Genomic DNA, 16,348 nt, shown 5'->3' with positions numbered 1-16,348 from the left:
ATTGCACTCTATGATTATTTTATAATACCTGTTTATATGTGGTAGGATCATTTTTGATATTTTGTTAGTGAATTTAGTGCTCCTGAAATTTGGGAATCAGTGGTATTAACATGAACCAGGCATAGCAGGAATTAGTGCATGAGTCAAGTTCTCCTGATATGGACATGTGATACCTCCGGTATTCCAGTCCTTGATCTCTCTTGAACAGAGACATAATGACAAATTGTGTGATGGTTCTGTGATGTGAACAAGTGCAGAAAATTATACAATTTTATATATGACCATACAATTAATATGTATGTAACACTGACCAGGATGCTGCTAACCTAGAAAACAATAGATTCAGCCACAAGATGCAAAATCAACATCAAACTAAAGTCGCTTGCGCACACAAACCCTTCGAATCCATTTAAAATGTAAAAGATGCTGACATGCCCACGGATGCTGAGACTGACTTAGCTGGTGCAAAAACTGAAGGTCAGATGAAATGTCCTCAGGTGTTTTTTAATAAAGGAGTCACATTTTAAGTTGATACATGAATTTTGAATGAGTTTTATCCATGACATGGGATAAGAGGGTGAAACTGACTAATCTAACACCACAAAGCTTATTTTTTACTTGTGATTTGAACCTTGGTCTCTAGAGATGAAAGGCTAGCGGTTATAGTTAATTCTGAAACAGTATTTTTCATCCTGTAGACATGAGAAGAACGGAGCAGGATTATTCTTTTTTCCTCTTACATTGTTAATTGCTATGTTGTAGGTGGTCTTGATCGCAAGGGGCATTTTTTACTGCAGCTTCCACAGTGTGGAAAGGCATTATAGGGGGCACTTCAGTTTTGATCCAATGCATCCTTTTAATTCCAGGCTTGGATGTCTTTGGAGCTGAGAATGCCAATCATGCCAGATTACACAGTGGCTTTGTAATGTGAACAGACTATCAGCCAAATGCTATGTGCCCTATTCAAATCCCATTGATGTCAGGGGGTTAAATTCCTTTCTGTCTAATCATCATCACTCCCATAGCCGCATTGGTCATTGAGGCACCATCACTGATGAGAAATCAACCAATTGTCACCACCCTAACAATCGTGTGTCTGTGGTTGAGTCTCTGCGAATTCCATTCCTGTCCACCCTTTTATGTTGTCAATCCATCTCTTCTTCTCTCTCTAACTTGCATTGCTGAAATCCACTTGAGTTACACCCAGGATGAATTTAGTCCATTAGAACTACACATATGAATAAGGCAAGTAGGATTTAGTACATAGACTATGGGTTAGTCTGAGGCCGCCATACAGGTATGTATCCATGCCATGCATCCAACCTGCATGATCAATGTCAAGTTTCAGTTAGGTGATCAAAGGCTATTGCTTATCCATTGTGTCATCACGCCTAAGAAAGTTCTTATAAAAATGGGTCTGTGGACTAAAACCAGGATCGTATAGAATGTAGCATACCAGTAATATCCACCACATTACAGATATTTTCTCAAGGGAGGCTGAGTGATGTTGATTCAGTGGTAGCAAATGAGGTTGTTGGAAAGCATTAATATTAAACATTGCCACTTAATTTTTATTGCACCTGTAATTCTGCACACAAGTAATCAAATTTTGCTGAGATGATGCTTAGATTCTGCATACTATTTATTTATATCAACTTTGGAAGGTAGAAATCTTACTCGTATTTATTTTTGTTCTAGTCCTGAGTTTGGGATTTTCCAGGTCATGAGATAATGAAAGAACAATACCACCTGATGGCAGAGCAGTCCTGCGTTATTAAGTATTTAGCAACATGACCAACTGGAAATCAAACTATAAAAAGCTAGATGTAGATCAGTCTAAGAATAAGTAATTAGAAAGCAAGTTGTGCTATAGTTCTCAGATAAATAAAGAGCCTCCGTGGGAGCCACAGCACCCAGCAATTGAGTCCAATTTCCTTTAACAGCATCAGAGTATGAAAATAAAATAGTTAAAAACAAAGCACATTATACATGGGGGGGGGGAGGGGAGAAAGGTGTATGGGAGTGATCAATAACCTCCAGCCTCTACAGTGGCACCTGAAATATAGTGCATGAGCATCAATCAATGGGAGAAAAGCACCTGTGTGTGAAACCAGACATCACATTCTTTAGCTAGTCTGTAAACTGGAGTGAAATCCTAACCGCACTGAAGACAATGACAAAGCTCTCAGTGGATTTCACCGTGGGATCTGGGAATCCTCTCCAAAAGTCAGTGCAAACCTTATGATTTGCAAGGCTCTAAACAGAGTGGAGTGTTGGATAGTTGGAGGGCAAAAACCAGGGTTGGACTGGGGGCATCTTCCTCCTCTGATCCTGCGGCAGGAGGTATCTGGCCAGCCTGTGAGCTGTTGAGTCAATGCAGTACTATGAGGCTGTCAGAAGCTTGTGCCTAAGGTTGGCGCTGTCAATAACAGCATTGCCCTGCTGGGACATGAATGAAAATGAGGTTTTCACCTCACTCCATCTCTGAAAACTAGAACATGAACATAAGATGGGGAGACCTTCACCCTTGCTCCTGAAAAAAATCAAGAAAAATCCAACCACAACCAAATTGAAGAGCACTATGAGTCTGATCCCGTAAGGTGGTGAGCCTCCTCTACTTCTCTTGGCTTCAATGGGAGTTTGGGTTGCTCAGCACTTTTACAGAACCATGTCCCAAGGGCCAGATTTGTCAGGGTATTTAGAGATGCATATCGAAGCCTAGTGGGGATTTTCAAAAATGCCAAGTCTCACTAGGCCATGCACCACATTACCTCAATATCTTTAAAAAGCTTGCCCCAAATTGGTAACTTCGTATGGTTAACGTCTTGCCCTTTGAAATGACTTTTTCTGTGGACTGTCACTGCAGGTAACAGGCACGTCTTAACATTCTGCTAATTGCAGCAGTACATTGGCAGCAGCTCAAGTCTTGCAGAGGGCCAGCAGTAAAATGGTTAATGAGCAATAATCACTTTTGGAAAAGTGGATTCATAAGTAGGATGTTGCATCCAGCCTTGTCCCTGGTTTTACCCAAGAGTAAAAGGCAAGAGAAATTAATTTAGGAGAAAGGAAAGGAATACAAAGTACAGTGTCACAGAAGTTGCTCTCTACTGCTAGAAAAAAAGAAATACTGTAGAGGGAAACAATCAGAAACAAACAAACAATACAACACAGCAAGGTTAGAGGAGGAAGAATAAAGACATCTGCACGTTAAAAACAAGATTAAGTCCTAAAGGGGATGAGAGAAAATGCACAGTTGTGATACATAATAGCAGTTTACATTTATTCTTGATCTATGGAAAGGATTCCTCTCTTTGAGTCCTTTAGAAACATTTACATTTTTTTAGGCACACTTTTTTGTTTGTAACTTTAAAATGAATTTTAACATGGAAACATAAATTATTTGAAAGCATCAGGTATAAGAATATTGGTTTTCCAAGCTCACGTTGCTTAGAGGTAGCAATGCCTGTGCTGACTTTTCATCTTGGTTTCTCTCCTCAGACCTCTATCCATGAATTCCCAAGAAACCCAGTAGCCTGCTAGAGTCTTGGCACCACCATTAATTCCAGCTCCCAGATGGTTCCTTCTTTCACTTACAAGGAATATCAGTAGCGATTTGTTGTAAGCCATGTGCATATCTCATAGCACTTTTTTAACATGAAAGGTGCAAGGTAAATGGAAATGTGTAGCAGTCATTTGGCTGGAGGAAGAACTAGTGCCAGCCTTCCACACCTTATTATACACCACTGATGGTTCCTATGAAAATTTGTTGTTTAGCTATGAGACCAATCCTGAAGCCCTTACTGCTGTGGTTATTTCCATTAAGTTCAATAAGACTACTCAAAGGAGTAAGGGCTTTAGGAGTGAGCTCTCTATCTTCAGATAGCACCATCTATAGAGTACATGATACATATTTAAAAGCTATTACAACGAGTTGTAGCAGTCTGTGAGTGGTGACTTTGTATTTGATTTCTCATGATAGAAGGGTCCTCTAGGACTTCTGTGGTCCCCCATGGCCAAGACACCATGGCTCCATTGGAGCCTGTCAGCCTGTCCTGAATCATTTGGAAGGGTTGCTGTAGAGAGATGTGTGGTCTTTCCTTCCCACAGGAGCATAGCACACTGACTGTTCCTGCCTATGAAGAGCTTAGCTTGAGTTAGAAACTGAAACACAGGGTTTATAATGATAATGGTGAAAAAAAACCCCACCACAGTTGCCACTATAGGACGTGATCTATGGCTGTCTCTACATAAGCAACAAATAGTTTTTAAAAATTGCACAGAGTTTTCTCCTCCTTCAGATTCCTGCCTCTTCAGATTGGTTTGGTCTAGGCTTCTTGTTTGCTCAGGTCAGAAAATTATATTCAGCTCCTTTTCAACAACATGTAGCAGCCTTACAAAACTGTAATGAAAACAAACCAATAGAGGCCCAAAATCTGCTCACCCAACCTTTGCCAGGAGACTTAGAATGAAATAACACATATCACCTAATTCTCGACTCACACTAGTTTTACATCAGTGTAATGACTTCAGTGGATACTCCTGATTTACAAGCATGTAAGCAAGAGGAGAACTACAATACTTTATTTGTCTGTCAAAAATAATCACATACCACGGGGGAATCGAAATTTTGAGGCCTGAAATGTTATGTGTAAATAAAATGAAGGGGCCCAATTTTAAAAATAGGAAAGAAAGGGGCTGTAATATGAGGACGATGGAGTCCTAAGCCCATGAATCAGCATTAGAGACCTACTCCTTAAGCCTTGTACTGATGGGTAATTGTTCACACACTACCCACCTCTGAAAGATCCCACCCATGTGTCTGAAACTGTGATTGAGGTGGGTGATTGAGCCTTTGCTGTGGGGGGTGTCATGGTGTAGAAGTTAGTGGAACTCACCTCCCCCGGGATTCCATCTCTTTTACGTGTCTCCCTACAGTTAAAAATCACCATACACCTCTCCTCTTCTTCCCCCCACCAGTGTTCTAGATCCACCACTGTCAGCTTGTTTTTATTACCTCATATTACAGCCCCTTTCTTTCCTATTTTTAAAATTGGACCACCTCATTTATTTTAAAATGTTTTGAGAGTGGAATTTTATTATGAATTTATTATATTGTATTTTTTTTAATTCCCCTTGTGTAGTTGTTAGTGGTGGAGGTGGGTGCTCTGTGGGTATAATTACTGTTAGGAGAGAGCTGGTGGTACTAAAATATACCTGTCCCAGAAAAAGATGTTTGGTCTGGAAGTAATGTAGAAATGGTGAAAAAGAGCTGGTGAGGCAAGCATTCCACTATGTGAGTCAACAGGAAACTTTATATATCCTGGGGCTGAACGTAGCCATTTGATTGATACAGTTGCTTAGCATAGGGTCAATGACACAAGGTGTTATAGGTTCTTTCATGCTGGAAAGAGAAAGAAAGGTACATCATAGAGACGGAATATTGCAGAAACTGTCCAGACAACATCTACGGTAACGTTTTCCCATCTGTATGACTTAGAATCAGGGAGCCCAATCCTGCAAGACTCTGAGCCCCTCAATTCTCTTGACTTAAAATAGGAGATGAGGGTGTCCAGCACTGGTGTGAAGTCCCTCAGAAATGGGTGGGATTGGGTCCAGAGCCATTGTCTGCATCATGGTGGAAGTTCTTACACTAGAGAGGGTATGATGAGGGAGTCTAAAGGCTGATAAGTAAATGGAAAGGGCAAATTAAATTTTGTTTGGGAAGATACATTGCCAAGCACCTTTGCAGCCCTAAGCCTGCAGATACTGTATGGATTTTCTTTTGCCTCCTTTGGTCCTTTTAGAAGACTGGTTCAGAGAGGCTCTTAAAGGTTCCCTCATGGTAGGAATCACTATTTTCCATTGGAATCCTTTACCTTTAATTAGCTACAATTTTTGTGCCTCTCTTTGTGCTGAGTGGCCATGACAAGCAAACCTCTGAGAACAGAGCTTAATGCTCCTTCATAGAAGAGTTAACATGAGATACTTTGCTTTTGGCCATTGCCTTCGCTTGGTAGACTAAACATGTCAGCCTGGCAATGCATTCCTGAGCTATGTGTGCCCTGGGAATAAGAGATTGTTTATTTTTATTTGTAAACATTAATTGTAGCATTTGTAAAAGGTGCCACATTGACAGCCATGAGCTCTGAAGTCTTCTGTTGTAACCATAGCACAAGTGCACAGTGGAGCATGGACACTTTCCACCAGCATACGGAAGGGAACGTTTCTATGAGTGAGCATAGTTAATTCTTCTTCCTCACTCACTCCTAGGTTTCTCTGTTGAGGGTGCTAACAAGGATATCAGGGAGTGTTAACTTGGGTGGAGGTTCCTGTGATGCAGATGTGACTGTTAGGAACTGGGCTGAGAACACCAATTCATTTCACTTTCAGGCACCGTTAACTAAGATTGCATTGAGAACAGTTACCTAGAGGTGAGAGGTAAAGCTATGTGAATAACTGATTTTTTTCAGCTGGATGACAGTTTTGAAAAAAAAGCTGAACAGTGTTGTTGCCGGCACAGAGGCCCGAGGCGACAGCAACAGTGGTTCGTTGCCCGGTGTGCTTCGCTTCCAATAAACACACCAAGGTGGAGAAGCAAAAACCAGGTTTATTTGAGCCCAGATAAGGTGCAAGGGAGACATAGCAATCTCAAATCCTGCACACCGATACAAGCGGTTTTCCTCTCTTTATACATAACTTCAGCTAAGCATTCCCATCACCCCCACACTCCTCCTCTCCCCCCACCTTTCATTCCCATGCAGCAAATACACTTTGCAATAGCAATCACATGAAGCAGTTAAGTCATACTTGGCAAAAACCACCTTAGCTCGTTAGCAACTCTTCTGTGATCAGTTATCTGTACTTTCCCACCATGGGGGCTACGTTCTCATGCATATAACTTTAATTACAGCACCTGCTTTCCGCCTATCTTATTTAGTATTGGCTACATCTAGTATCAAGCAGCCTTGACGCTGCCAGTAATTAGCACATAACACAAGAGGTTACAAAAGTTTAGTAAGGCTAACAAAAGCACTTTACATAACGGTACTTTGGGTCACATAGGCCCAAAGCCATCCTCCCGAGTTATCTAGATTTATGCCTAGTGACACCAACAGTGTCAAACCAAATCTTCTGATAATGGGGGGCAGTGTCACCACCATCGCTACCACAGCCTCCTTTGGCTGTTTTGTGAATAGTGAAAACTATTCATGTCAAATTTGCAAAAAAAATTGGTTCAGTTGAAATTGCATTTTTTGGCAAAATCGATTCATCTGAAAATTTTCACCTGTCTCTGTAGTGAGGCGGCCTGGCTCCCAGCTGCCCCCGAGAGGGACGAGCCCCTCTGGATGCCAAAGTGGGCTGAGCCACTGGAGCCTGCGCCCACCCCCCAGAGGTCAAGGCACAGGACAGGAAGTATAAAAGCCCAACCCCAGGGCTCAGAAGCTGCCTGGCTGCCAGAGAGGCTGGATGCTGGTGCCCTAGCTCCCGCTGGGGAGACTCCTGCCACCTGTGACTGCCCCAAGGACTGGCCATACCAGTTGAGGCTGGACTCCGACCAGACGCCAGAGAAGCCAGTAAGCCTACCGGTGAGAAGTGACCCAGAGGAGCTGCCCAGCTTACCGCTCACTGGGTACCCTGAGGGCCCATGGTGCTTGATTCTGTGGAGGACACTGTTCAGATGCAGGTACTGCTACAGGGGGAGGTCGGAAGTAGCCCGGGGGCAGCTGACTCTAGTCTGGCTGTGGCACACCCAGAGCCAATGTCAGTATATTGCGGCCAGGATCCCCACTGACACAGCAGCAGGTCGCCTGCCGCTGTTCGAGCCCCGGGCTGGGACGCAGTGGAGTGGGCAGGCCTGCGTCCCCCCTGCCACCCGATTCACGGGCGGCAGTCTCCCCCTCGCCCCGACGCTCAGGACCAGGAGCCTGGGCTTTGCTCTTGAACTGTTTGTTTGCTGCCCTGCCCTGACCCAGGGCCTGGGTTTGTTCCGGAACTATTTGCTCAGCCCCTGCCTGAGGGCCTGAGCTCCTGACCGGGCACTTGCAGCCTGCCCTTATCCAGGGCCGGGCCGGTCACTGAACTATTTGCACAGCCCCTGCCTGAGGACCTGAGCCCTTGACTGTTTCCTGCCCCACTAGGCTAATTCCCCGACCCACCGGACTTGTGTAGTGAGGCAACCTGGCTCCCAGCCGCCCCAGAGCGGGGCGACCGCAACAGCACACGCCTACAGTCTCCCTTATCAATCCTTTGTGCCAGGCACTCCCCTTGATCATACCATCAGGACCATTTAAGATTCTGACTTTCACTAGTTCCTTCGGTCTGAGCTGAGTCTGCGCTTTTGAAGGAAGTAGAAAGAGATGTTTACTTGGTCACAATGCTGAGAACATGTAATTTGTAACTGGCAGAAAAGATGACTAATTCCCCTATTTTTATAGAGTTTGGTTTCAGCTGGTGAGAAACTTGTTTGCCAGACCAAATATTTATAAAAGGAAGCAACTGCTTATTAAATAAAAGTTAGCTTTATCTGAATAAAATAATGGATTTGTACTACAAGTCAAATCGCTACCTCTTATTCCTGGAATTTCATAACATCTGAATAATGCTCATGGTTAACACTTGACATGCTGGTTTCAGCGGGGGAGAAAATATACTTTCTTAATAATTTGTTAAAAAAATCAAGACTGTTTTCTGTATTATAAAATCACAAAAGGCATGACATTGTCAGCTTACATGTACAGATATACTCACTGTAACAAGGGGGGTTGGGTCCTTTCAGGGATGGGCCCTTTAGAACGTTAGGTTTTGCATTACCCTGATCCCAATTCAGCCTCAAACAAGGGTGTTCTGGGGGATGTAGTCGGGAAGGTCTAAAGGGAGTTGTAGGCTTGGCAGTAATGCATGCTGGGGAAGGGATATATATATATATATATACACACACACATTGCCTTTTACCAGTGGGGGAGAAATTCGATCTGTTGCAAGTTTCTCTGCAGAGATAGAAGAGATCAGGGAAAAGGCAAAACCTAAATGGCTTTGTTGGTTGACAAGGTGTGTGTATGGGGGCCTCTGGACATCCAGAGAGGAGGAGGAGGAATGAAGAAATAGAACAGAAAGGCAACCTGGTGAGAGGGGTAAATTGTTTAGTGTGAACCCTGCATGCTGCCCTGCATGGTTGCACCTGGTGGCTCCTCCACAGAGCAGTGAGCACAGGCTTGAACTTGGTGTAGTTCACAAACTCCCCCAACTCCTGTCCCTTTTGTGGTGAGGGAGACCCTGGTGCATGTCTATGTAGGATTGTCAGTTGCATCCCCTCTTCTCTTTCCTCCTGCACCTTTCTCTCTACCTCCATCCATGGTCCCACAAAGTTGCAGGACCTCCTCCATCAACCTCCTCTTGGTGCTGGGCAAAATGGCTATCCATCACTCCAAGATAAAGAAGCTGTATGGGGGTGAGGGCTGATATACAATTGTGGGGCCTATTTCTGGTCTCTTGTTTTGTCATGACTTTGGCCAGAATTCCTCTGGGGGGTGTTTGCTGACTCCTTCAATGCCTTTGAGGAGCAATGGACACTGCCTAAGGTTCTCTGTTTGGCATCTCCTTCTGATTCCTTGATTTTCAACCTTTGACCTGGATCCCCTTCCTTTTTTTCTCCTTTGCTGTAGCCTGTAATCAATTGGAGACTGGATTTATTGATTCCTCCCATTAGTTGTGGGGGAGGGCCTTCAGTTTTGGATGGGCCTAGATCCACCAGTCCAATACTTCAAATAGTACACACCTACATCTGATGAGGAGAGGTAAGAAGTCAATGATAAAACTCCCGATGGACTTCAATAGGAACAGAGTTAGCCCCCCCCCCCCACTAGAAATCTACCTCCCTGTGATGACTGTAGACCTTTTGGTATAAAAGAGTCCTCACTGCTTGGGGGAATCTGAAATACTTAGGCATCTTAGCTCATTGGTTTAACATACACTGGTAAGATACATAACTAATAAAACACCATTGGGTTAAGACATAACGCATAGACATCTGATTCTCCCATAGTAATCTTTTAAGTAGACTAACTGCCCTGATTAAGGTAATTTAGGAAAGAGCCATTTGTGAAGTTGGTGTCAGGCATTAGGGAATAAGTCATGGCTGAGCAGGACACACAGAAGGGAGCATGGTTGAAGTGCAGATATGAAGATCGTTCTCATTCCTGTCCTCAACAGAAAAATCTTACCACACAGTAGGAAAAAACAAACATTTTTGAAAAATAAGAGCAGTATTTGAGGTAGTAGCTGGGTTGGCCAAAAGCAGTCTGTTCCTGAAGTGTGGATTTAAATCAAGGATTAGAACAAAGAGATGAAAATGTACTGAGACTTATATAGATTTCTGTCCCTGTCTTTTAACAAAATATATATTAGCAATCAATATTACTTCCTCCTGGTTGCCTACGTCCTTTGAGGTGTACACTGCAGTTACAATTTCAGGAGGGGACTGCTAACTTTCATTTTTATGAGTACTTGTGTAACACTGCAACCATGATGCTTATTTGGGGGCTGAATCTGTGAAATGCTAAAAACGTCATCTAAAATACAATGTTTCTGGTTTCCATTGGCTTCAATGAGAGTCGTGGGCTCTCAGCACTCTACAGGCAGAGTTCTGCATCTTGCAGAATCAAGCCCCTACACTTCATGCCTTAGATAGAAGTGTACTTAAGGTGCATGCACCTCACAATGTACACGAGTCCACACCTTCCTTACATTTAAACTATGCACTTGAGGTTTGATTATTCATCCAGGACCTCTATGATTATGCCCTTAGTCTTACAGGTGCAGAATTACACCCACAATATTTTTTGCCTATCCTGCAAATCCTGAGGGCGAAAACAGAGGCCAATGTATAAAAAGGTGGCCTATAATGCTTTTCAGCTAGCCCAGGGAAGTGTGTTGTTTTTGAAACTTGTACCAAATATAATGTCATCTAGGACTTATTGAAACTCTGCTACACTATACCACAGGGGTTGGCAAGGTTTCAGAAGTGGTGTGCTGAGTCTTCATTTATTCACTCTAATTTAAGGTTTTGCGTGCCAGTAATACATTTAAATGTTTTTAGAAGGTCTCTTTCTATAAGTCTATAATATATAACTAAACTACTGTTGTATGTAAAGTAAATAAGGTTTTTTAAATGTTTAAGAAGCTTCATTTAAAATTAAATTAAAATGCAGAACCCCCCGGACCAGTGGCCAGGACCCGGGCAGTGTGAGTGCCACTGAAAATCAGCTCGTGTGCCATCTTCGGCACACGTGCCATAGGTTGCCTACCCCTGCTATACCACAATGAAGAGTGTTTGCTTTAAATATCCTATAGTGCCTTCCATTGCTGCAGCTGATGTTTGCCCTGGCAGCCATTTCTCTCATGGCTCCATTCATTTATTTATTTTAATTGTTTTTCCCTGAAAAATTGGCTAAATTTCTGAATGGCTCTATTATTTCTGAGACCGTCTTGGAATTGGCAGCTAAGTGGTCTCTGCTTGACGCTATTGTTTACTTAGCTGCTTCTTCACCATGATTTCACTCTAGTGACATATTAGGTGTCGGAAAGTCAATACAGGGAAGTCAGTAGTTGTAGCTGCTTCAGAAGTAGATGCATCAGGCCTGGTAGTTGATCCATCAAGTTCACTTGCTAGGTTTGTTTCAATAAATGTTTGATAATCTAACATATTGTGTACTTATTAGGTGATGCCCGTTGAAGGCTAGATTATTCTGGTTGACACAGTGTGGGTGGGTGCCAAAGAGCAGGTGGAAGGAGTTCTCTTGCTCACCTGTGGGGAGTGCAGCCAGAATTTCTTGGCTCCAACTCCTTGAGCATAAAAGGGAAGTGAGCATAGGCTAGTGTGGCTAGAAGTGCTAGATAATGTGCAGAGTATCCAGGGCCTTGTCCCTTCCATGTACCCTTGGCCGCCCACATGCCAGGCATGAGCTTCCATAAAGGAATTATCAGAATCGGCTTCTAAGCACACCCTCCTCTGCCTGTCTCAGTAATCCACTGGGGATTTATACCCCCACAGCTTTTCTCCCTGGTAAAAGCCTGACTACAGCCTTTAATATGCAGATTGATTGAGCAATGAGATGACGGAAAAGGAGACATACATTATAGCCATGAATCACGATTCAGATTTGATTGTGTATTATATTCTCAAATGTGATTCAGCTGAAAATACTTCTGATTCCAGGATAGGAAGTGATAGGTAGGGCATTAGCTATAATGGGTCATGAACTTACTCACTACACAATGCATCTGATTTTACTGAGTGCATCTTTTTCAATAGGGAGTCTAGCTCCTCTGATGGGAAATAGAAATGATTTTGCAAAAATCAAGCAAAATCAAGATTTAGGTTACTTGATGGGATTGACAAAAAGAATCAAGTATAGGATGAATATTTCTGTCTGAAGCTCATCAAATTCATGATACAGCCAGATCCAGATCTAGGCAGTCTGGAGACTGGTAATGCCCATCTCAAGCATGGCAAAGATTTGTTCAATGTTTTACTTAAAGATTCTTTTTTTAAGACTGTGCAGTTATAGGAACATTCCCCTCCTCTCCCCCTGTCCTCTATGTTTCTCAAGATGGCTGGAGGCCAATACTGAGCAAGGGAAAGCTTTTCTACGCTGAAGAAATAGTCAGACTGAAAATGTGAATTAAAGGTTGTGGCAGGGGGGCCCTATATTTATTTAATTAAATACTAGGCATTAATCTTCTCTCTCTACCCCTTGGACCAGGAAATAGTAGCTGGGCTTGGACCTCCTGGGCCCCCTTCCCACAGTTAGGCTGAAGAGTGACAGCGGAACTGCTCTGCTCTGCTCTGCTGAGGCTGTATTAACTCACTTATGAGCTCTTCAGTGCAGTGATAACCTCTTACATGTGTGTACGCTGCCTAGCACAGGGGAGCCTTGATCCTGGTTGTGTCCTCGAGGTGTTACTGTAATGCGGTTGCTAAATAATTAATACAGGTGCTCCAGAGCTTCATTAGATCATATAGTCTTCCCCCAACTCTCTGGACAATGCAGGATTTATTTCCTAAATGTCAAATACAAAACTGATAACAGACCTGACACCTGATCTGTGCCTAAAGGTGAAGATCAAGAGAATTAGAAGTCTGAAGGCAAAATATAGAAAGAAAATGAAAAACTTCTCAGAGGAAGCTGCCAGGATAAGGAGTTTTCCTGGAGGGTATTTTCTCCTCCTTTTTATCTTTTGAAGGTGTTTTTCTTAGACTCATTGCTCCAAAGGTAAGAAAGTTCTTCAGGTGCAAACTCACCAAAGGTCATACTAAAATGAGGTTTTTGAGGCTATAACTTAAGGATAATTATATGGAAGAGGGCAGTTCTTCTGAATGAAAAAAGTCATCAGGAATTTGCACCTTAAATTATTCTTTGTTGTTCGGACCTTGTGAACTTGATGTTTGGGGCAAAGTTGAAAGGGGGATAATCGGATGAATGCAAGTATCCTCTAGCAATGTTTCTTCGTAAAGAAACAATTGTCTTAGTTTTTATTGATGAGATCTCTTTAACATGAACATGGCTCAGGAGAAGGAGATCCCTTCTAACTATGCTAGGATTTGATCCTGCAAGGTGCTGAGCAGCCATGTGAAGTGCCCAGCACTCCCACTCTCATCAATGGGAGTGGAGCCTGTTCAGCACTTTTCCGGATCAAGCCCTCAAGAGGTGTGTTCATTCCATGAAGCTGCCCTTCTCCAAAGGCAGTGTCCTTGTGAAGTGCTGGTAGGTGCACGCGAACAAGAAGGTATTATAAATGGGTGCGACAAGATGGATTGTTTCTTGGGGACTGAGACAAAGGGACAATGAGAATGTGGGGCAGAAAGGCACTTCCATAAAATAAACTCAACTCTGCAATCTATGGGCTCTGATCCTGGGAGGAGTTGAACATCTGTGGAAGCCTAATCAACAAGGCAAGACCAAATTTCTGTAAAATCACATGATCTTTAATGTACCTTTGAGCCCTAACTATAGGAGCCCAGATCTTCTACTATAGCATTAACAACCTCAGGTGCAGTTTCCATGCTTTGCATTTTGCTACCTAGTCACACTCAGTTGCAAACATTCAATGAGGGAAGAGAAACACACTACATAGTTGAATCTACATGTAGATCAGCTTGCAGGAGGGGGGAAACCCGGCACAATACATTAGATCAATGTATTCTCATTGGTAGTAGGCCATCCCTTGTACTTCTGGATGCTGAACTAGCACTCCACCCAGCTGTCTGTCCATCTTGTTAAATCTTCCATAATTACATCTCTCATTATACACATTTGGAAGATGGCTCTTTGGTATAAGTGAGAGTGTAATAAACCTCTTGTGTAATTTGTTTTTTTTACTTATTTTTAAGTTTTTTCTTTACTGTACATTACATTAATTAAACCATCTCAGAATCCTAGCCAACATGCAGTAAATCAAATGCAAAGAACACTTCAGAATCAGGCTAGAAGTCAAATCATAATGCATTTCCATAGATAGGGATTGTATTACAAAGAAACACTGAACATCACAAGTCCTTTTGCATTGCTGTGGAAGGCATTATAGATAACATTAACAGTGAGATCAATAATGTAGTTATAACTGCTATTTATGTACATTATGATTTTTAAGGGAGTATGAATAATGGGAAAAATTAAAGCAGGGAGCCTGGAGTCAAAGGATCTGGGGTGTCTTTCTGCCTCTGATTTTGCTTTGAGATCTGGTTTTGCTCCTGCCTTTTCCACTGACTGGCTATAAGACCTTGGGCGAAGGCATTTCACCTGTTGCTGTGCCTCATTTTCTCCATTTGAAAACACTAGAGTAGTAATACTTACAAACATTTATAAAATTATTGAAATCATCAGATGAAAGACATCGTATTGTATTTTTTTATAACTGTTCATCTTTAGCCTTCTGAATAGATGCTAATAATTTGTATAAAATTTTCATTCCAAAATATCTGAAAGCATCAAGCTATCTATGTACAACTGCATTGAACTATAGCCTTCTGATTGCTAATGAGTCCACAGGATAGAAGGATATTTTAGCCAAGGACTTATGGATAAACACCTACTAACAAACTAAATGCATAAGACCTTATTCAAGCACAACTCTTGTTGATGTTATTTGACTCTCAGTGGATTGAATTCTACTGACCGAATTAAAATGTCAGGGTTCAATCTCCTACAAATAGACTCATGAGATGTTTGTGCCACACAGAGCAGTCAAGATGGATTTTTTTCTGAAGTCTTACCTGAGAGCTCAGGCTACAGCAAACTGCCTGACACTCAGTTATTTCTAGCTGATAAAAAAAAGGACTGAGTTAACTCTGCTGGGACTTGAACCTACAGCAGCAGAGAGGCTAAGCTGAAATTCCTAGTTGCTAAGATCATTAAGCTATCCCCATATTTTAGGGGGGGAAAGAGCAATATTTGTATAGGCCACAAAATAAGGCAGACTCGAACACCTGAATTAAACTATTAAAATATCTGTAATAGCTGCACAGCTCATTTCAGCAAGGTTCTGTACATATTATTCATCCTGAAGAAAAGAAGTGTGGTGAGAAACATATGTGCCTGCATTTTGTTTCTGTTTAAGGTCTGAATAATTTATTAAATAGAGTTTACTCGACATGTAAGTGGACAATTTAGTCAGCTGCAAATCTAAAAATAAGGGATGGAGTTAGCAGATAGGGGCTTTCCAACTTCAGACCTGGTAAATATGTACATTCAATTAAAATCACACTTAAACATTTACTGAAAAAGGAAAGAAGAGTGAATGGGCTACTGTAGAGCTAGAACAGAGATAACTTTCACATCAGCCAGAGTGGATGTTCTGGAGTGAGTGTTTCCTATTCTATTTGCTATCTGCTTGTAGCCAAGAAGCCGTGTTTCTCATTGCAAGTTCCTCATTACCCCGTTACACATACTCTCCACTGGAATAATTAATGGCCCAATCCTGCAACCCTTTTCTGATGTGAATAGTTCTTTCACAAGGATCAGAATCTCATTGCAGTCAAGGGGCTACTTGAGAAAGGGCTGCAGAACCAGGTGCTATCATTAGAATAAGGGGCTGCTGAATGCAAGGGGCAGTTGTATTGGGTCATATGATTTCCAGTGTGTCTTCAAAGACAATCTTACATTGTTGCTAATGATGGTCCAATCCTCCTCTCATTGAAATGAGTAGCAAAACTCCACTGACGTCAAAGGGCTCAGGCCCAACATAAACAAAGGGTGGAAGTTGATGACTCACGATAATGAAAGTGATTAGGACATCATGTGTTCAGAGCTGATTTACAGGAATAAGTAAAGATCATAGTGCCTCTGACTCA

This window comes from Mauremys reevesii, linkage group 9 (genome assembly GCF_016161935.1).
Source record: "Mauremys reevesii isolate NIE-2019 linkage group 9, ASM1616193v1, whole genome shotgun sequence".
NCBI lineage: Eukaryota > Metazoa > Chordata > Testudines > Geoemydidae > Mauremys > Mauremys reevesii.
Note: the sequence above shows the minus strand (reverse complement) of the source record.